Here is a 22,601-nt window from a genome sequence, read left to right as displayed (position 1 = left end):
GAACGTTTCTGTTCTGGTCATATTATCAGCCTTGTCCTAGAATTTAAAATGATTCTATCTAAAATTGGAAAAGTTATAACACTCTTTCAAATTAGATCACAGTTTATGAGGAAAATCATGCAGTATCTGGAATTACTCACAGAGACTTTGAAATTATTTTTGGGGTTTCAATTCAAATAATAACAACCTATTATTTTATCGTTTCCAACATTATTTCTGTGTCAAGCACAAAAAATGTCCCCCCATAAAAAATCATTAATCTCCACCTGAATTAATATCAAATGTTTTAATAACAGTAGCATTGTCATTAATTTTGAAATTGCCACCATTACTATGGTATCAAATGAAAATATTGATATATTATCAATAATATTGATACTGTGAAATGGAAATATCAAAGTTTTATCAATCAATATATCAAACTATAATTCTAACTTTTTTCCTGGGGTAAACTGATTTTATTGCATTAAAAAAGGTAGAAATCAGGATTGTATTCTACTTTTACTTATTTAAACTTTGTAATTTGAATAACACATTTCCAAACAAAGATGTAAATGATGTTTGAGAATATATAATTATTAATAGTCAAAAAATATTATTTGAAATATGTTTAATCATAAGTAAACTTTTGTTTCATCTCTGATAGGAGCTGTGGTGATGAAATTTTCCAACACAAAAGAAGAAGACATGGAAGCAGTAATCAAACACTGGCTGAAGTCTTCAAAAACTCGGTTTACTAGCAAATAGAAATCTAAGTGAGTCTCAATTTTGATTTATTTAAAAAAGAATATAAAGTCAAACAATTTTTTTCTATGGGTGATGTCCACATGAGCTCTAGGCTTGTGCTAATCATTATAAGTTAGTAATCATACAGAGTGAGTCATATGTATGGGAAACTTTCAATAGATAAGAGACTGTTGTAGATATAATACTGTAGCTTTCAGGATATGTTACTGGTCAAATACTCTAACTTTTGACGTACTGTGCCTGATTGAAGTTACAGTTTGTAAAGAAATGAGGGGTTGTAACTCAAATATTTTTAATGTAAACACCCATTGTGTGATACATAATTATGAAGGCCTTTTTAAAAGTAGAAAGATGACATCAATGAGAATCTTCTATGATACTTTTATCCAAAATGGCGGCTGATTGAATTTTATAAATTATTTCTTTAAAAACCAAAACTTCAATCAGCCGCCATTTTGGATAAAAGTATCATAGAAGATTTTTATTGATGTCATCTTTCTCGTTCTGAGAAGGCTTTTAAGATAATACACAATGGGTATTTACATTCTAAATCTTTACGTTACAACCCCCAAGTCACTCCCTTATGAAGGGTTGAAATTCAGTTGTATGTCAAAAGGTGGAGTATTTGACCAATAACTTATCCTGGAAGTTACAGTATTATATCTACAACAGTCTCCAACTTATTGAAGGGTTGAAGACTGATGTTTTGAAAATAAACTCAATTTTAACATAAATTATTGTTGTTTCGCCATTTTATTAAAGCAAAAATCTCCCTATTGGCCATCCAGACATTTATGGCTTTTTCCCAATGGGTGATGCAAAGCTAATACAAGCAAATGGCTGATACAACAGCTGAAAAAAGAAGCATACATGAAAAATATTTGAAATTTGTCAGCTGTTGAATAATTACAAATGAAAATGAGCTTTCTTTTTGTAATTATAGTGTCCAGCTGTTAGATTGCATATATCACTTACTAGGAAAAATCCATTTGAATAGGACTTTATAGCCTAGTTGAATTTAATTTTTATTCAGTTTTGTGTAAAATTATTGTAAAGTTAGGGTAGAGAATTTACTTCACATTATATTGTGGTTATTCAAAAGTTTTATAAGATTTTTTAATGTTAAGTTTTTAAGTTTTTTAATGTTTTTAATGTTTTTTAAAGTTTTTAAGTTTTTTAAGTTTTTTAGATTTTTCAAGTTTTTTAATGTAAAAATAAAGAATTGAAAAGGTTATTTATTCAGAATAATTAAGGTAATCCTTCCCCATCTTTTCATGATAAAATGTTGTAAAAATGTATTTTAAAAACATTATTTTTATGTGAATTCTTGGAAATTTTCATGTGAAAGAAATGACCAAATGTGGGACAAGAAATGTAGAAAAAAACGTTTTATTCATGTTCTTTTCTGAGAGTATTTACATGTTCAGTATAACGTGAAAATGTAAAAACAAAAAAAATGTTATTTTCAAGTTTCAGTTTCACATACTTTTCACGTGAAAAGTTGGAACATTTCCACTTTTTTCATGTGAAAAAATGGGATTTTCTCGACTTTTCCAACAGAATATGACGTTATAATGTAAAACTGTGAGGACATAATTTTCATGTGAAAAAAAAACGCTCTTGTGTTATCTTGGACTTTTCTGTCACGAGAGGGAGAGTCATGCATATTTAAATACATTTTCAGGTTATTAAATAAATTTGCTAGCAGATTAATTCAGGAAATAAAATCCTTATTTTCTAATTTGTTAATAATGTATACTTTGAACTGTTATTTGTTCTAGAAATGTTCAAACACCGGATCCTGGAGGAAAATCTGAATGCTCCAAAAATTGAGATTGAATTGAGGTGCAGTAACATAAACCAGTATGTGGCTCAAAAAATTGCTACTTCAAACAGGAAGAGATTAAAGTATTCTGGAGCTTCACAATAAGGACCCTTCTTAATAGATGAATGACATGCATATGAGTTATTTTAATAAACAACTTTTCACATTAATTATGTCTTTACTATTTACATCCCTTAATTTTTCATCAATATGTCTATTCACTGAATCCAATTCACTTATATAACACAAGTCGAACAAAATGTATCTTTAAATGGTTTGATTTTTGGAATGAAGATATCATCTGAACAAATACATTTTGTAATTTCTATCTATTAATACCAAATATCGGGGCACCGAGCTTTGCTCGTTATTCATTCATTGATAAACAGAACTCAATTCTTTGAAATGATTGGGAAAGGACTAACAGGCACAGCCCAAAACTGTTTCTTCCCCGAATTTTGATTTATACACTATAAAATTTATAGTTAGAATATTTAATATTCCAAAAAGTAGGTTTTGTTTCATACACTTGAATTCAAGTGAAATTTTCAGTCCAAATATTCGAAAACATAAAAGTTCTAATTTAGATTGTTTACACACCAAATTGAATAACAAAATAACACTCACTAATCACTTAGAACTGTAAAATAATGATTGACCTTGAATATTATGATATATACCATCTCATGTCAACAAATCAGATTACTGTATTTTGATCGAGTCAATTGAAATTTCTTGATTTCTCGCGAGATACGATAAGCTAATTGATTACACAGCTGATCTCCCACACAGGCACACGCATCTTCTGTTATCGACAGACGACGAAATCATCATCTGTTTTTCCAAGGATGAATAATTATCCTTTTCATGTCCTTCAGGGAGTTTTCTCAGGGATGAGACCTAGTTCAATCGAATTATGATATCATAAACCTACCATATTCCAAATTTCGTGAGAATCGTTAGAGCCGTTTCCGAGATCCGTTGAACATAAATAACCATATAACGAGATAGCCAGATAAAAAATAGAAAAATATAAACAGATATACAGAAATTGCTCGCTTAATAATAGGATAACAACTTATTGTCCAGTCAAATGATCGTTTTTCAGGAAACAGCCCCGAAAGAATTTTTTTCGATGGTTCTATCTGTATTTTGGGGCGCTAAATTCTAATCTGAAATTTGCTGATACGCCAGAGGGCGACTTCACCCCCAAAATTTTGGACTTTTTTTAAGTTTTCCATTTAATCTCCAGAACCTTGAATTTATCGAGAAAAAACATTCTCTTATAATATTAAAGATAATAAAATTTCCAATGAATTGACTAGTCGCGCAGGACTACTCTTTGGATTTTTTATCTGAAGTGTTCCACAAGATACACAACTTTGAATGTGCGAGAAATTTGTGATACTTCCCCCATTTTCACAGTCTCGCATATGCAACGTTGCGTATCTTGTGGAACACTTCAGATAAAAAATCCAAAAAGTAGTCGAGGTTGTGATGAATTTTCTCCTCTTTTCACTTCCATGAATTATACTTCTGTTTTCAATACCGTTAAAAAGTTACAGCCAATTGTATGATGTTCTATTGTATGATCTTTATTTTCTCATTTTTCTTGCGATTTTACTGTTATCGAAGAGTCTCTAAAATGAGTACAATACATGATAGAAACTTGCGATTGGTCTTAAATAAGAGAAAATTTCATGTTTTATAAGCTCAGTTGTCTTAAATTGATCTTGCATCACTGTTTATATCGAAAAACTGTCGAGACTGTGAAAATGAGAAAAATATCGAAAATGTCTTGATTTTTTTAATCAAACGTATCTTACTTCACGATTATATTTTTACAAAAATCATTCACCTCACATAAAAGAGGAGATTCTTTTCTTCAAATCAAGACCAAGTATCATTTTGAGTTACCAAGACACACAGTTTTGAATATAGAAATCGGTCATTTTTCTATGCATTGAAATATGGGCTAAAATACACTGAAGGAGGAATTTCCTATTTTTTTAAACAATTTTAGTGAGACGATACATGATTTTCAACCGCCTTGACGAGCTGATATGAACGAGCTGTAGTACGAGGAGATGTGATCATTCAGTCAAAAGTTATAAGTGCTTAAAGTTTTGATTCTGGACGTATCCTTATGTGTGTCCCCCACTAGGAATTACTGAAATCTAACGAGTGATTCTCATAGAACATAACCCTCCTAAGGTGATTTCAGCCGAAATATGTTTATTTTTTGTTAGGAAGGCCATGAAAAGGTATTATAATGGAAATTTGAATTTTGGCTGTAGGACATGATTTTCTATTTTTGGGTGTATTCCCCCTCCCACCACTACTAAATTCAAAAATAGGTACCTCAGGAGTTCTGTTCAGAATCAATATTGCTAATTCACGTGATGTGTGGCTTCCTATCATCACTAGAAAAAATCCAAGTTGTATAGGGTAGAAGTGGTAGGTTTGCATAATTTTGAAAACTCCTTGAAAATACCCCTTTTTTGGAAACTTTCAGCTCCAGAACCAAAATCGTAGAGTCCTGCACGACCACTCAATTTATTGGAAATTTTATTATCTTCAATATTTTAGAGAATGCTTTTTCTCGAAAAGTTAAAGGTTCTCAAGATTAAATGAAAAACTTGAAAAAAAGTCCGAAATTTTGGGTTTTTTGGGAGTTTTGCGGGTGAAGCCGCCCTCTGGCGTGTCAGAAAATTTCAGATTAGAATTCAGCGCCCCAAAATACATATAGAACCGTCGATAAAAATTCTTTCGGGCTGTTTCCTGAAAAACGACCATTTGACTGGACTATTATACAAAACAGAAAAAAGTAATGAAGTATTACAATAATTACTTGATTACTGTGTGGTAAATAGGGTGTAAATTTGAAAGATTAAAATTGGCTTCATTTGATATTTTCACAAATTTTTGACAAAAGAAGTTTTTTCTTCTGTCAAATTCACTGGTGTTTGCTATGTTGTTTATAATTGCATTTTCATTTCAGAGACATTAATATCATCATGAAACGCCTTCGAAATTAAAATAATTATTAGATTAAAATGTACATTTCAATTCAACTTATCATTGTGCTTTTGAGAAAATTAGGTTGCAACAGCAAGGAAACTCAAACACAGGACCATTAAAAATTAAAATTTAGCACAGGGAATCAGAATAATAGTGGATGATGAAGTTATAATTTATTTTTGTCAAAGATTTACCTGTAAACTCATAGGCTTAAAATTACTAAAATTCCTGCATACAACATATTATCAATTGTATTTATCTTGCTTTATATTGAGTTACACTTTGCAAAATATAACATTGTAAAGGTGGGAAAAAGTATTAAAATTAAGTACATTAGGACATCTCTATTTAATACCTTGATATTTTAGTCATGATTCAAAATGTTGACATAAAATGTAAAAAAAATCGTGACCCCCCAAAAATGTTGATGGCGCAAATTGCGCCCCCTTGTGGGCACCCCTGGGCCTATTAGGGACTATAGTTACATTTGATCCAATTAATTTTTTGAATACAGTATTTTGATTAGATAAAACCTTATTTATTCCAATATGACTAGTACCATATCAAATCAACCTCTTGTAAAATACTCTAAATAAACTGTAAATAGCAGCAATCATTGTTATTGATAGGCTACAATTAATTTGATAATTAGTTCAGTACTATGTAATGTCCTTGAATACTCCCTTGTATTGGTTTATTGTTTTAATACTATTAATTTATTAAAACTATACTAAATTATCACTTGAAAATTTCTTTCAATTAGATAATCGATTTCATACATTAAATGTTTCATTTGATTTCAGACCGAGGTGGGAATAGAACTGCAGATACATATTATACTAAAATCCACCATGACAGACGAATATGATGCCAACTACAGTTGGATTAGATATGAAAAACAGTTCTTCTCCTCTCTACATCTGATGGAAGCCATTTCCAGTAAGTTGCACTCTATTTCCATCAATAATCAACTTTTTCAACATACATAAACAAACTGACTTGTAACCTTTACAAACAAGCTTACCTACAATATATTCAAGAATTACTGAAGCAGTTTTAAGAATTTATGTCAGGCTCTATTAATAACCCTAATATAACAGTAATTGCAATTTTTAGTGTGTATAAGTTAAATGTTTATCATTTTCAAACACTAACAGGTGATTAAACTGTTACCATTGTTGGTTAACCTCAAACTTGTAAAAAAACTATTAAGTTAATGGTTTTAATTTTGTGATTCAATACATTTTAAGCTAGTGATTATATGATTCAGTAATATTATAGTAGATTGATTCAATATCATTGATGGTTATGATATAAAAGAAGCTATTGTAAAATGTTACAATAATAGAACTATTCATAACACCATAATAGGCCTACCCAGTAATTATTAATTATATTTATTAGGGACTATAGTTACATTTGAACAAAAAATTTTTTGAATATTTTGATTAGATTAAACCACATTTATTCCAATATGACCAGTATAAAATCACTCCCTTGAGAAATATTTTAAATAAATTGTGAATAGAAGCAATCATTCTCATTGATAGGCTACAATTTGATAATTAGTTCAGTACTATGTAAGGTCCTTGAATACTTTCTTGTATTGGTTTATTGTTATATTATTTACTATCACTTATAAAATTCCTTTCAATTAGAGAATTGCTTTCATACATTTAATGTTTCATTTGATTTCAGGCAAAGCTGGGAATAGAACTGTAGATGCATATACTAAAATCCACCATGACAGATGAATATGCTGCCAACTACAATAGGATTAGATTTAAAACTCCTTTCTACATCTGATGGAAACCATTTTTAGTAAGTTGGACTCTACTATTCCCTTCAAGAATCAATTCTTTCACCATTCATAAACAACTTACCTTACAACCTCAAAAACAACTTCATAAACAACCTTTACAACCAAACTTCCCTACAATATATTCAAGAATTACTGAGCAGTTTTAAGATTTTAAAATGATAACTTTATAATTGAATAGGCTCAGATTTTTAATTTCATATGGAGCAAAAATTTATTGCAAAAAAAAAGCTGCAAATTAGTATAGTAATTTCCAAAGAACCATATTGGAGACTTGAGTCACAAGAAAAATTGGGTCAGAAGTGCAGCTGCAGAACTAAGTTACATAGTTCTATCAATGATTTATATGTTAGTATTAACTGAATGTGAATGATTGTTAAGATTAAATGTATCTTATTTAGTCATCTATTTAAATTAACCTATTACAAACAGTAAATTACCCTTAACATTTAATTGCACTTAACAGTAAATTACAAAATTAGAATTATTGATTGAAAATTAGTCCAAATATTGAGGTTATGAGTCAAAATTTTTTGTTTCTTTAAAGATTTGCACTCTAGAAGAAGGAAGGAATTCCTTAGAACAAAAAACAATAATTCAATTTTTTAAATGCTCTTGTCTCAAAATTTCAAATTTTAGAATTATTGATTCTTGTTCTAAGGTACAGTTTTAATATTGGATGTGTTACAAGAAGTTTGACGAATGAGTGAACTGGCAGAAGTGTGAAGCGCGGCTAGAGTCGGTTTAAGGTTGTGCAAAAGCTAAAAATAAAATTTATACTGGTGATATTTCTCAAGTTTTTCGGTTTGTATATCATCAAGCTATCAAAATGAAAAGGTATTCTCAGGAAAACATTTTTTCTGATCATTACTTTTTGAGATATGAGAGCCTTAAGTTTAAATTTTGGGGACAGAACATTTAAAATTCGGTAAAAGATAAATCCTTGAGATTTAGAGGATGGATTCTTCATAGTATTGTTGAACTATTAAAAAAAAATTTTTGAAAATATCAATTTAATCGAAAATACAAGGTTTTTGGGCCACTCTGTATCTACATAGAACAAGACAATTATTTATCATGAAAATATTGGTTGGTTCTGAATTTATTTATCCTTTTGTGGATACAATCACAAATCATATAAATATAATTTGGAAAGAATAGCAGGCTTTGCCCAAAACTATTTTATTCCCAAATTTTGATAGCAAATTTTGGTTGGTTCTGAATTTATTTATCCTTTTGTGGATACAATCACAAATCATATAAATATAATTTGGAAAGAATAGCAGGCTTTGCCCAAAACTATTTTATTCCCAAATTTTGATAATGATTAACTTTTTATTCATTATCAAAATTTGGGAATAAAATAGTTTTGGGCAAAGCCTGCTATTCTTTCCAAATTATATTCATATGATTTGTGATTGTATCCACAAAAGGATAAATATTATCAAAATCATTATCAAAAAAATAATCATTATGTCCTAAAATGTTTTTATAATTTTACTGCTGAAATTTTAAGTTTAATTTTCATTGATGTTTAAAAAAATATAGGTATAAAAATCAGGAATAAATTATAAATTGCTAGCAGGCCCTCTTTTTCATGTCTATATTGACTGGACTAATATGGTTGCAACTTTGAGGGAGTTAGTGTGAAAGCATTACTGGGAAAAAACATACCTATAGTCTTTTTTCTTTAGGGCTACTTTTGAATAATACTTAAAAATAGAAATCTAAGAAAAATAAAAATAATATTATTCTAATATTTTTATTTCTAAAAAGAAATATGCCAATTTTAAAATGGGTACCTGAATTTCTGTTTTTATTTACATACCTGCAGGTATGGTTTGAAAAACAAATACGGCTATATACTACAGTGCAGTGTAAATATGGCCTAAAACGCTAACCTTGCTAACATATAAAAATTAACATACAATAAAAATAAATAACATCCATATTTACATAACCAAAAATGTCATATATTCGACTATAAAGGAATAGCACATTCACTCCTGGGTGGCACATATATGTGCCACATGACTAATCAACTCCTCCCAATAAAAAATTAGGTTTACTTCATATATTATACCAGTCAATTAATATAAGATACTCCACACATTCCAAATCATATCACCTTTTGAAATGAATATTTCCTTAACAGTAACTTGAATTACTCTGGAAGATCGTTAAATTCCTCAAGTTTTTCAAATTTCAGGGCTTTTTCACTCGTGACACATATATGTGCCACTCGGTCTTTATATAGAATGGTGAGTGTAAACCAAGGATAGTGTATAGCAGGTTGCCTCGATCGCGTTTACATAAGCGGATAAGATGGCATGAGCCTACATCAAACTCTGACCTCTCGGCTGGCAAATGCCGGCTTCCCATAAGAATTACATACAAAACACCGCGTCAAATATCACTTCCTCACATAAAAACCGCTGTATTGATAAAAAATATGAATATCCTTTTCAATTCAGAAAGAAACAAGCTCCACATCAATGTGCATTTTGAAAACATTAATTCATTTCGAAAAGTGTAGAAAGTCCTTGAATCTATCACTATATTCAATCGGTAAAACCGATTCATATTTGTGAAAAGGCTGGTAACTTATTTGTTTTGGACTTATTTTAAACAATAATATGACAAAATGAAGCAAACCTATTTAATTTTATGCTGGTCGTCCAATAATATTTGAAAATTATTTTTTCTTATTTGACAATCGTTTGTGAAAATTGATAGTATCGTCGTCCGGAATGCTAGTTGCAAGCATTTGTATTAATGAAATTTGTTTAAGATTTTATTAATTGACATATACCTAGAACCAATTTAGCGAAATCATGGAACTGTTCATCATGGTTACAAGTTATTTTTAGAATAATATAACATTCTAAAAATGTTATTTTGGGTTTGGCAGGACCCTCAACTGTTTGAATTGTGAATAAAATGTTGAAATGTTCATTATTCATGAAATTATTCAACTACCTTACAGTACAGTAGTGTAATGCGCTTTATTTTTTGATGAAATAACAGCATTAAAGTTATTAAAAGTCATATCTATTTTTCTATCACAATTAGGATAAATAAAAATCTTTATAATGTTAAAATGATGTTCATATATTCTTAGGGCTTATCTAGACTGTTTATTTTTGTGATAAAGCTAGGCAGCCGTTGATGGGTTCGCATTGCTATGTTTCAGGAGTTGTTGATAAAATAACGTTAATATCCTGAAATTCCTAAAGAAGCTGTTAGTTCTTTCCACAGACCTTCATAAGGATAAAATTTCTAAATGAGAATAGAATCTGTTTAAGAGAAAGAACTAAAACGATGCAGAGAAAACTAATAGAAAGTACAAAAACGTATTTGAAATGGTATTATCAAATCAAATTGTGTGTTCAAACGATTTGTTTTAGACTCGCCGGTAACATTTATAGGATTTTTACTAAAAATTAGTTTGATATTGTTTCAAAGGGGATAAAATGCTGAACATTTTGATGTCAATCACTTCTATGTAAAGTTGATGGTTGATTTGCTATGAGAGCTCAAAGTTTGGCATTTTTACATTTGAATGCATGTTAAGCTGGGGCAAGAGGTCGCAGCATGACGTCACACCATAGCAGGCTGCGTTCTCCACGCGTCTTATGTGATCAAGGCAACCTACTATTATACTATTCTTGAGTGTAAACCACCTGAACCAACCCATTTTTTTTGTCAATTATAAGGAAATAGCAGTATCATCAAAGGCCAATGACATACATAAATACGTACACAAAATTCATCATTAGTAAATTATTATTATTGATCATGTTTTCAAAGTATAAAAAAAAATCCAAGAAAATATTTGACTTAACTTACAGATAGAAAATTGAATTGTCCAATATGTTGTGAAATGGAAATAGTCCATTCAATAAACTTATTTGTGAATAAAACAATTATGTCAAAAAGGCTTTCTTTTATGAAAGTATGGAATAATCATAAATTAGTAGTCCCAATACATGTGCAGAAATTGCAAATCAGTTACTTGAATCAAAGAAGAACTCATCATATCGTACAATTCACCGCTTGCTACCAATACTCTTTTCAAATTTCTTCTACATGTTTGCCTTTTTGCAACCAATGTCCAATCACTGCTACCCAATGACAGAACCTCCTTCAAACACAGTTTTTCAACAACCTTTGAAATTCACCGATACATACACACATGCAGAGTGAGTCATATGTATGGGAACCCTTCAATAATTTGGAGACTGTTGTAAATATAATACTGTAACTTTCAGGATAAGTTATTGATAGAATACTCTACCTTTTAATGTACCGTACAACTGAGCTCCAAACCCCCATAAGGGGTTTACTTACTCAACTGAAAGAGTTGAAAATTATAGACCCATTAGTATTCTAAATGTAATAAGTAAAATTTTTGAAAGAGTAGTTTTAAATAGGCTATTGATGCACCTGGAAGAAATTAATTTCATATGTGATGAACAGCATGGGTTCCAGAAAGGGAAATCTACTAAGACTGCAATAGTATCCCTTGTTGAAAGACTAATAGATATAAAAGATTCAGGTGAGAAGGCAGCCGCAATATTTCTTGATTTATCCAAAGCTTTTGATTGTGTGAACCATAGAATATTATTGGAAATACTAAAAACTGTAGGTGTGAATGGTAAAGAACTAAAATGGTTTGAATCATATCTCATAGGTAGAAACCAGTGTGTTGAGCTTACCAAGGTGGATGGGAATGAAATAGTAAAAATTAAATCTCAAAAACTGGAGGTCCAGGCTGGAGTACCTCAAGGCTCAATTCTGGGTCCCTTACTGTTTCTGTTGTATGTGAACCAATTACCAAAAGAGTTAAAAGATCACAGAGCTCTGTTGTTTGCTGATGACACATCGCTTATCTTTAACAATTATTTATTAGATAGTCTAGAAATAAATGCTTTTACTGGAGTACAGTCAATTGTCCAATTCTTGAAGCAAAGGCAATTAACAATAAATAGTAAGAAATGTCAATTCCTACAATTCAAAAGTAAATATAATTCAGTAGAGGATAGAGAAATAAATGTGTTTGTAGAGGAAAATGAATTAGACCAAGAAGAGAAAGTAGCATTCTTGGGAATTTTATTGGACAGGAAATTAACATGGTATCCTTACATTGAGAGGATATGTAATAAGATATCATCTGGGGTATTTGTCCTGCGGCAGCTTGCTAGGCTGAATGATAAAAAACTACTGTTAACTGCTTACCATGGACTTATACTATCTCATATTAGGTATGCTATTTTAGTATGGGGTAATTCATCTCAACAAAATATGGACAGGGTGTTTAAGATTCAAAAGAAGGCACTCAGATGTATAGAGAAAGTGAATAGGTTAGACTCTTGTAGGCCTTTATTTAAAAAGCTTGGTCTATTAACTGTGCCATCTTTGTATGTATATGAAGTTGTAATGCATGTGAAAACGAGTGGTGTGATCCAGAATTCAGATGTTCATGAGTATAATACGCGAAACAGAGCAGATTATCATATAATGGGTCACAATAGTAGGTTATTTGAACAAAAACCAGATTATATTGGTAGGAAATTTTATAACAAGCTACCTCAAATCTTGAAAAGTAATGATGATTTGAAGATTTTCAAAAAACAAATTAAAAAATATTTAGTTGATAGAGCTTTTTATAGTGTACAAGAATTCCTTTCAAACCTACTTAGTGTTAGAATTATTATGTAATAACATGACTTGTCTTATACTCCATGTCTGGAGTCTTTAGGACGTAATCTTAAAAAAAAAAAAAAAAAAAACTTGGGGGTTGTAACTGGGATATTTAAAATGTGAACACCCATTGTGTGGTTAATTATTTTAAAGGTATTTTTAAAACAAGAAAGATGGCATCAATAATAATGTTCTATGATGGGAACCCTTCAATAATTTGGAGACTGTTGTAGATATTGTAATATTACTTTTGAATCTTACAGGACTATTATTATGATGGCATACAAAAATTAAGTTGGTATCGTAATGATTGAAGGTTACTTTGAGAAAATAAATTGAAATAATAAAAGTGAATGAATAAATAAAACAATTAAAGATAAATAAAATACAATTTAATTACAATATAAATATTTAAAAGAAACCGATTCATTCAAATTACTTATTTTATAAAACTTTACATTGTGCTGAAATAGATAGCCTACTCATAAATGTTCAAGATCAATAAATAAATTAATAAAGTAATAAATTAGATATGTTAAAGTTAGAAAATGAAGAAATAAATTTAAATATATATGAAATAAATACTTGAAAAAGTGTGGTTAGTTTGTTTTTCTGGCGCCAATAACTGGCTGACTGTCTTCTCGTTTTCTGGCTTGTGTTGTGGGGAATGTTTCAGGGTGAGTTTAGTCCAATATGTTTATAAATTGTTCAAATGATTTATTATTAAATATATTTTGATGAACAGTTTGGAAGTGATTTATTTGGTACCTAGTAACGAACGTTGCAAATTGTTACCCCTGGTGGTGAGACGTTAGATATTCAGTTGATAGTGCAAAACCTAGTTCAAATTAAATGTCCAAGTCAAGTTATTTTCTACGAAACCAGAAAGTAGAATCTACAGACATGAATGAATCAAATTATTCAGAGAGTTGTCTTAATAATAATAAGATGAATGGTTCGTTAACACCATCTGATGATTCAATAATATTGAGTCAAGATTCACCAAACCTAACATATCAAGAAACAGACAGTGCTGGTTCTGTTACTCAGGAAGGCATCAATGTTGATACAGAGAGTAATGTAAGTAAAGGTAATACAAATTTAGAACAGAATAACATGGATCAGTTTAATTTATCATATCTGGTGAGTTTGATGAAAACAATGCAGGAGGAAAGTAAGAAGGATATGAATAAAATAAATCTGAATATTGATAAGAATAGGGACGAAATGAATCTAAAAATTGATAGATTAGAGGGAAGAGTTACGTCAATGCAAAATTCAATTCAGGAGGGGAGTCTTAAAGTTGAAAAGTTGGAAGAAAAAGTAACTAGTAGGATAGATAAATACATTGAAAACATTGATAAGCAAATAGGTCAGGTTAGTCAGAACACACATGAATTGAAGGTTAGAGTAGATGAATTGGATGTAAAGATAAATGAAAAAGATCAGCATATTGAAGAAGAAATCACTAAGGTAGAACATAAAGTAGGGTTAGTTCAAGAACAACAGATTGCTATGAAGGATGACATCAGTAAGTTAGAACATAAGGTAAAGTAGCGGCATTAGTTTTAAAGTTTCACAAACACAAGTCAGATATACAAAACCAAATTGAAGAGAACCAAAATCAGTTATTGTGTTCTGGATCTACTAATTATGTGGTACATGATAAATTTGATTTTCAAACAACTGTTGAAAAGAGCAATCCTATGAATTTTGTGGTAAGTTTGTGTAATTACATTGAAAGGAATAATGTGAAATCATGGGACAAAATCAAAACTATTATTGAAAATTGCTTCAATAAAAATGAGAACAAATATCAAAAGGAATGGTGGAGTTTTGTAAAATCTGATATCATTAATTTTGAAATGTTCAAAGAAAAATTTATTTCTAGATATTGGTCTTAAGAAAATCAAAAAGCTGCTCGTACTGATTTGCAATTAGGACATTACAAAATAGGAAGTGGTACAAATTTAAGTGACTACTTTATCAAAAAATATAATGTTGCAAAAAACTTCATTCCTGCTATGGATCATATCATGATTTTTGATTTGCTACGGGGTCATTTTGATAATACAATTGCAACAGCAGCTGTAGTTAGGAATATAAGAACTACAGAAAAATTTATTGAATTGTTGGATGAGTTTGCTGCTATGGAGCATCATAAATTTAATAAGAAAGTAAGAGACCACAATGCTGAATTGAATTTCAATTTGAAGTAATTTCAATAAAAATGTTGAAATAAATGAACCTATGGTTGAAAGTAATGATTCAAATTATCCAATCCAGAATGAAAACAATGAACATGGAAAACACTTTTCAGGTAATAGAAATGGGTACTACAATAAAAAGCCTACACTAATCATAATCAGAGTAAGGGAAATGGCCAATTTTTTCAAGGTAATCGTAATTTTAATAAGTATCAGCATGGAAATCGCAAAATTTTTCTGAATCTAGAAAGTTTCCTGATCAAAGTAATTCTCACACTCAGAATGGTTCATCAAATTCATTCAATCCTGGTTCATTCAGGCAATTTAACCAGCAATCACCTACAAATGCTGCTGTGAATGTGATTACTACTAACAAAGACATACAATTGAGTAATTCAAACCAAAGTGTAAGAGATTCGTCTTTAAACTAATGACGGAACAATGAAAAATGGATTCTCCTGTTTGTTCGAAAAATGAAAGGTTTTCTTTTAGAATTGAGGATGAGATAGATCTAGGTATTAAAGAGTTATATCATGAAAATACTATAGAAGATGAAGATTTAATTGAACCAAGAATCAATAATCCTTATTCAGATGAAAATACATTGAATCTTAGTTGTGATAGAAATTATAGAGCTAACTGTATTTTCAATGAGTTGTTGGAGGAAAGCGAATGTCATCCTAATACTGGTTATGACTTGGCTGAAGTACCTGTAAATATTTTCAATCAACAATATTCAATAATTATTGATACAGGGAGTGAAATAAATGCAATTGGTAGTAAATTGTTAACTGAAATGAGAATGAATAACAATATTCACCTTATTCCGGCTCCTAATATTAGTATTGTTGCTGCTACAGGTGCCAGAAATAAGAGAGTGAATAAACAAGTCATGTTGGAAGTATCATTCAAAAATCTGAAAATACCTGTTATGTTTTTAGTAGTTGATGACTTAAATGTAGATATATTATTGGGATGCGAATTTTTGAAAGATGTTGGTGCTGTCATTGATTTTAAAAATAATGTTTTGTCTATACAAAATATTAGTTTTTCATTCATAAAGAAGAACACTTCAAAGTACACGAAATTATTCAATATTAGTATAGGTAAAGATTTGGAAACTTTTAATAATTTGTGGGAAGAACAGATAAAAAATATCCGTGCCTCATTGATAAATGATCCGCCTGAATTGGTACAAGAACTTGTAAATATTTTTGAGGAAAATAAAGAAATTTTCTCAGATCAACCTGGATCTGCTACAAATAATATTTGTGAGTTAAGTTCAAAGAAAGTGTGCAATTGAACAGGAAAACTTATCCAATTCCTTATATATGTAGAGATAAAGTAGAAGAAGAAATAGAAAAGATGTTGAATCAAAAAGTGATAGAGCGAGCTAGTTCTCCCTACACGAACCCCATGGTAGTGGTCAAGAAACCAAATAATGAGACCAGATTATGCTTGGATGGTAGGCATTTGAATTCTTATTTGATTGTTGACAAGAATACCGAACCTGAAGCTATTGACAACATACTGATAAGATTCAATAAGTGCAATTATATAAGTAATTTTGATCTGACACAAGGGTTTAATCAGGTGAAACTTTTTAAAAGTAGTAAGAATTATTTAGCATTCAACATTTTTGGTCAAGGTTTACCGCTATACCCACTTACCATTTGGATTGAATATAAGTGGTTCTGAATTCATAAAGTGTCTGTACAAAACTTTGGGAGAAGAGGTTTGTAAATTTATTATAGCGTATATTGACGATTTAGCGGTAACTAGTCACAACCTCACTGAACATATTGATAGGTTAAAATTATTGTTCATGAAATTGAAAGGTGACCTGAAGTTGAAGTTGAACAAGTCAAGATTCATTGCCGACCAGATAAAATACTAGGGGTATATTATTGACAAGAATGGTATACAACCAGATAGTTCAAAGCTGGATGCTATCTATAAATTCCCAGAACCACGTAATTTAAAACAATCACAATCTTATCTCGGTTTATGCAATTTTTACCGGAAATTTCAAAAGAATTACTCAGATTTGACTAGTAGGTTCAAACACCTTTTGAATAAGAAAAATAAATTCACTTGGACTCAACAAGATAGTGAAACATTCAAAGAAATAAAAGAAAGGTTCGCAGATTGTGTTGTATTAAAGCATCCAAGATATGATCTTGAATTCATTCTTTCAACAGATGCTAGTGATGTTGGCCTAGGTGCCGAATTATTCCATGAAGTTGATGGCGAGCATTTAGTTGTGGCATTTATGCTAGTCGCAGCTTAACAAAATCCGAACTCAGTTATTCTATTTGTGAAAAAGAGTGTCTTGCTGTTTTATTTGGTTTGACTAAATTGCACAACCATTTTGGAGATAGGAAGATTACAGTTAGGACAGACCATAAGGCACTTATCTTTTTCAAAAAATGTAAAATAGGGAATAGCAGATTATCAAGGTGGGTCCTTGCACTACAGAATTTTAATATAGAATGGCAATTTATTCCAGGGAAAGATAACATAGTAGCTGACATTATTTCACGCACTGATTATGAAAATAATGCTGATGTAAATAATAATTCAAATGAATTCCATGTTTTAAATATTATTAAGGAAGAGAACACATTGAAGAAATTAATTTTGGATGTGAAAGAGAAACAAAAAATTGACCACTGGATACAAAAATCAAAGATAAAGTACAATATTGGGAAATGTGAATCTATGTAAATATTTTGCAATCCATGATGATCTAGGATTCTGTTGAAAGTGCTATAAAAATAAGTTCTGGAAAGTATGTTTACCAACTGACATTCATGAAAAGTTGATAGAGGAAATTCATATGTTGCAAGGACATGTGGGTATTTCTAAAAACTTATCGTTTTCTAGGGGAAACCTTTTACATAAAAAACTGTTATAAGAGAACAACCAAGGTATTAAGGTTTTGTAAATATTGTCAGCTCGTAAAAACAACTAATCAGAAAAAGGATTTAGAAATGGCCACTATTTTGTCAAATAAGAAAGGGCATAAGATCTTTATAGACATTTATGGGGAGTTACCAGGAGGAAAATATCGCTGGGTATGCATTATACTTGATGCTTTCACAAAGTTTGTCAAATTGTATCCTATGAGAAAAGCCAATGCTCAAACTTTAGTTAAAAAGGTTGAGGAGTATATTGATGAGTATGGTAAATTCGACTTGGTAGTGAATCAATCACTCATATTATCACAATGGTACGGTATTTCATAGTAAAATCTGGAAGGAGTCGATGACAAGAAGAGGGGTAAAATATTACTATATATCAATTTTTCACCCTCAATCTAATTTGAGTGAACGTCCACTCAAAGAGGTTAACCGTATTTCACGGACATATGTGCCAGAAAACAAGCATCATTTGTGGTACAAGTTTTTACCAAATGCTGAATTTATCATAAATAATAATTTTCACGAAACCACAGAACACATTCCCATTGAGTTAATGGAGAGTAAAAAATTGAATCACCTGGTGTTCAAATACATAAAATTTCCACCAGAAAATAAATTCGAATTGGAGGATGAAGAAATTAGAAATAGAAAAATAAAAATTCGTATTCAAAATAAGGGTGTTATAAAAAGATTCAAAAATCAGGGTAAACATAAAAGATGTCATGTATATAAAGTAGGTGAACTTGTATTGATAAAAGATTACATACTACCTATCTCATAAAATTAAGAAATTTTCTGCAAAACTATGCCCAAAGTATAAAGGCACGTAAGAAGTTGTAAATGATTTAAAGAAAGGATGCTACCTATTAAAAGTAAAAAATAAGTTAGTAAATAACTTAGACAAAAAATATGTTTGTTAAAGTAAATCAGTACATGATGAAACTATATTACAGTAAGTAATGAAAATATGATGATAAAAATAATGGATTATTGTCATAGTTGACAACATACATGAGTTGTAAATATTTCAATTATGAAATTTTGATTATTATCACTAATGGAATAAACAATGGATATGTTGTTTTGTAGAAGTTAAGTTTGGTTTGAATTTCAAAGCATAGGATTAGGTGGCTTATATTTATAATATTAAATTTTTTTTAATATGAATTTAAAAATAAATCGATTATTGCTATTATCAAATAAATTCATTATGTTATTGCTATTTTCACATGTTTTATGGAATAATATGCATATTTTGTGATTGGAATTGAATAACAGTTCAAGAATATATTTTATGCCCTGAATTAATGAATTGAATAATAGAATTCTTGCTTGATGATAAATTAATGGAGAAAATATGGAGTATCTAGAATTGAAATGGAATTATTAGAACTGAAAATATGAAAGAATATCAATAATCAAGTCAATGAAAATAAAAAATAGAATATTATCAAACTTATAAAATTAATAGTACAATTACTAAATGATGTGTAATTGAAATTTAAACTGGAAGTTTTACTAAATGATGTTAAAAAAAAGGCAAATAGTCTGGAGAATTGAATATGATCTAGGTGGAAGAGTGCATTCTAGAGAGGAATAAACTATCTGGGAACCTGAAATGTATAGGAGTTTGTGTTGATGTATAAAACAAGGATTATTATGCTAGTATAAATATTATGGCTACGGCTAGTACTTAACACTGAGGGTGGAGTACATTTTCATTTATTGCGTTTAGAGGCTATTGAGGTGTAGTAGGTGACATATTGAGACATGAGATCTTGTATATTTGAAGGAACTAAGATGTGGCTGCAAATCTTGAAGAGTGTAGATTTTCACTTTGAGAATATTCAAAATTAATGACATGCTTGAAATATTTTTGAAATTATAAAAAACATATTTATTTAATAGAAATGGGAAATTAATGTAATGACCTACAGGAATGATTTTTGAAATATCTAGTTATTGTCAAGTTATTTAATTTCTAAAGCAGCTTTAATTTCTGATTATTTAAATGATTTCTACTTATCAATGAATAATTTGAGCATAAATAAATGAATTTTGAAAATTCTAGATTGATGAATACTATATGAAAATTGTGCAGGGCATAAAAGTAATAATTATAAGCTGGTACTTGTTAAGATAAATTCAATTGAATTGCTAGAAATTATTATTATTTTTTTAAATTTGTTAACATTGGAAAAATCTTCCCAGAATTGCAATTATTGGTTTAGGGTGGTGTTAAGATGTATAAATATTATGATAGTACTAGTTTAAGAATTCGAATGATTTTTATGATGTCAAAGAAGGGGTAGTCAATAAGAATTTTGATAAAAATGCAGAAGAAAGGATATGCTCATGATAGTAAGTGAATACCGTACAAGGAGAAAAAGAAAATCATATCAAATAGTGGTAGCATACATTGTGTTCAACTTCTATCCAAGGAATCAAATTGATGACTTCGAGGGACTGTCAACTTCAACCTGAGTGCTTTACAACGACTACAGAGGGGAGATGCATGATCGACTTCGAGCGATTGGGTCCTGTTTCCGGTGATGCAAAGATGTGGTCCAGTTCAGAAAATGTGAAATAATATTGCTATTCTGAGAAACAAAAGTCAAAAGTTTGTTAAAATTGATGGGATGTGGCATGAAGCAAAAGAAATAAGTGCTTTAAATGAGAGTTGGAGAAGTGAAATGCAAAGTATCTTTCCATTTTTCCTATAACCTAAAGTTAATCCTATCTTTTCTAAGTTATACCTTTCTTAAATTTATACCGTTCCTCAAGCTATCCATCTTAAACCTTATTTGCAAAAAGAGAAAAAAAAAACTGAAGGATTGGTGTTATTATTTTGTTGAACAAAAAGTCAAAAGTTTGTTGAAATTGATGAGATGCAACATGAAAAAAGAAATGAGAGTTGAATAAGTGAAAAGCAAAGTATCTTTCCAATTTTCTATAACCTAAAGTTAATCCTATCTTTTCTAAGTTATACCTTCCTTAAATCTATACCGTTCTTCAAGCTATCCATCTTAAACCTTATTTTCTATTTGCAAAAAGACAATAAACTGAAGTATTGGTGTAAAATAAGGAAGCAGGTGTTTGAATGATAAAATGAGAAGTAATGAAATACATCTACTAGAACTTCAAAAAAAAAATTTTTTTTTGCAATATAGCTTCACTACAAGAACATGAAATAAGAAAGAAAGGAAACTTGTTCATCTAAAATAAACTGTTCCAGAGAAAGTACTGTTCCAGATCATTTTGATATTTAGTTCTCTACAAATAAAGAAGGAAAATTGATCAAAAACACTTAGGGAATCTTGAAGATATTTGACTTAGTAGGAATAGCAATTGATCAAGCCAAGGTTCCAGACCATGCAGTGAGGTTCGTCATCAGAGGTCCACCAACCTAACTGAGGGTTACTGTATGATCAAGGCCGACAAGAACTTCAAAGTGTATAACATATGCTACTAATATCTTCGATGAAATAGAAAATTTTGATCTTCATGTGTGTGAAAAAGTTAAAATTTTGAGCATATTTTTCCTTCTGTATAATTAATTGAAAATAATCTGACGAAATTTCGAACTTGAGTAAATTCAAGTAAATGCATCCTGTTGATTGTATTAAATGTAAAATTTATGTTAAAATTTTTAAATCACTTTATTATTATTCATTCAAATAATAATAATAATAATATGAAATGAATAGAAATAATTAAAATATGAATAGATATTGTTTCACAAAAATATTTTGATTTTTAATTTTGATTATTATAATTTTGATTTTGAAGGATTATAGTAAAGTTGGCATTTCCAAATTCCAAGTTCGAAATTTCTACACTAAAGAGGAGGGATTTGTAATATTACTTTGAATCTTACCATGATATTATTATGATGGCATACACAAATTAAGTTGGTATGGTAATGATTGAAGGTTACTTTGAGAAAATAAATTGAAATAATTAAAGTGAATAAACAAATAAAACAATTAGAGATAAATAAAATACAATTTACAATATAAATATTCAAAAGAAACCGATTCAGTCAAATTATTTATTTTATAAAACTTTACATTGTGTTGAAATAGATACTTATAAATGTTCAAGATCAATAAATAAATTAATAAAGTAATAAATTAGAGATGTTAAAGTTAGAAAATGAAGAGATAAATTTAAATATATATGAAATAAATACTTGAAAAGTGAGGTTAGTTTGTTTTTCTGGCGCCAATAACTGGCTGACTTTCTTCTCGTTTTCTGATTTGTATTGTGGGGAATATTTCAGGGTGAGTTTAGTCCAATATGTTTATTAATTTTTCAAATGATTTATTATTAAATATATTTCGGTGAACAGTTTG

The sequence above is a fragment of the Nilaparvata lugens genome, chromosome X (assembly GCF_014356525.2).
Source record: "Nilaparvata lugens isolate BPH chromosome X, ASM1435652v1, whole genome shotgun sequence".
Classification (NCBI taxonomy): Eukaryota; Metazoa; Arthropoda; class Insecta; order Hemiptera; family Delphacidae; genus Nilaparvata; species Nilaparvata lugens.
Note: the sequence above shows the minus strand (reverse complement) of the source record.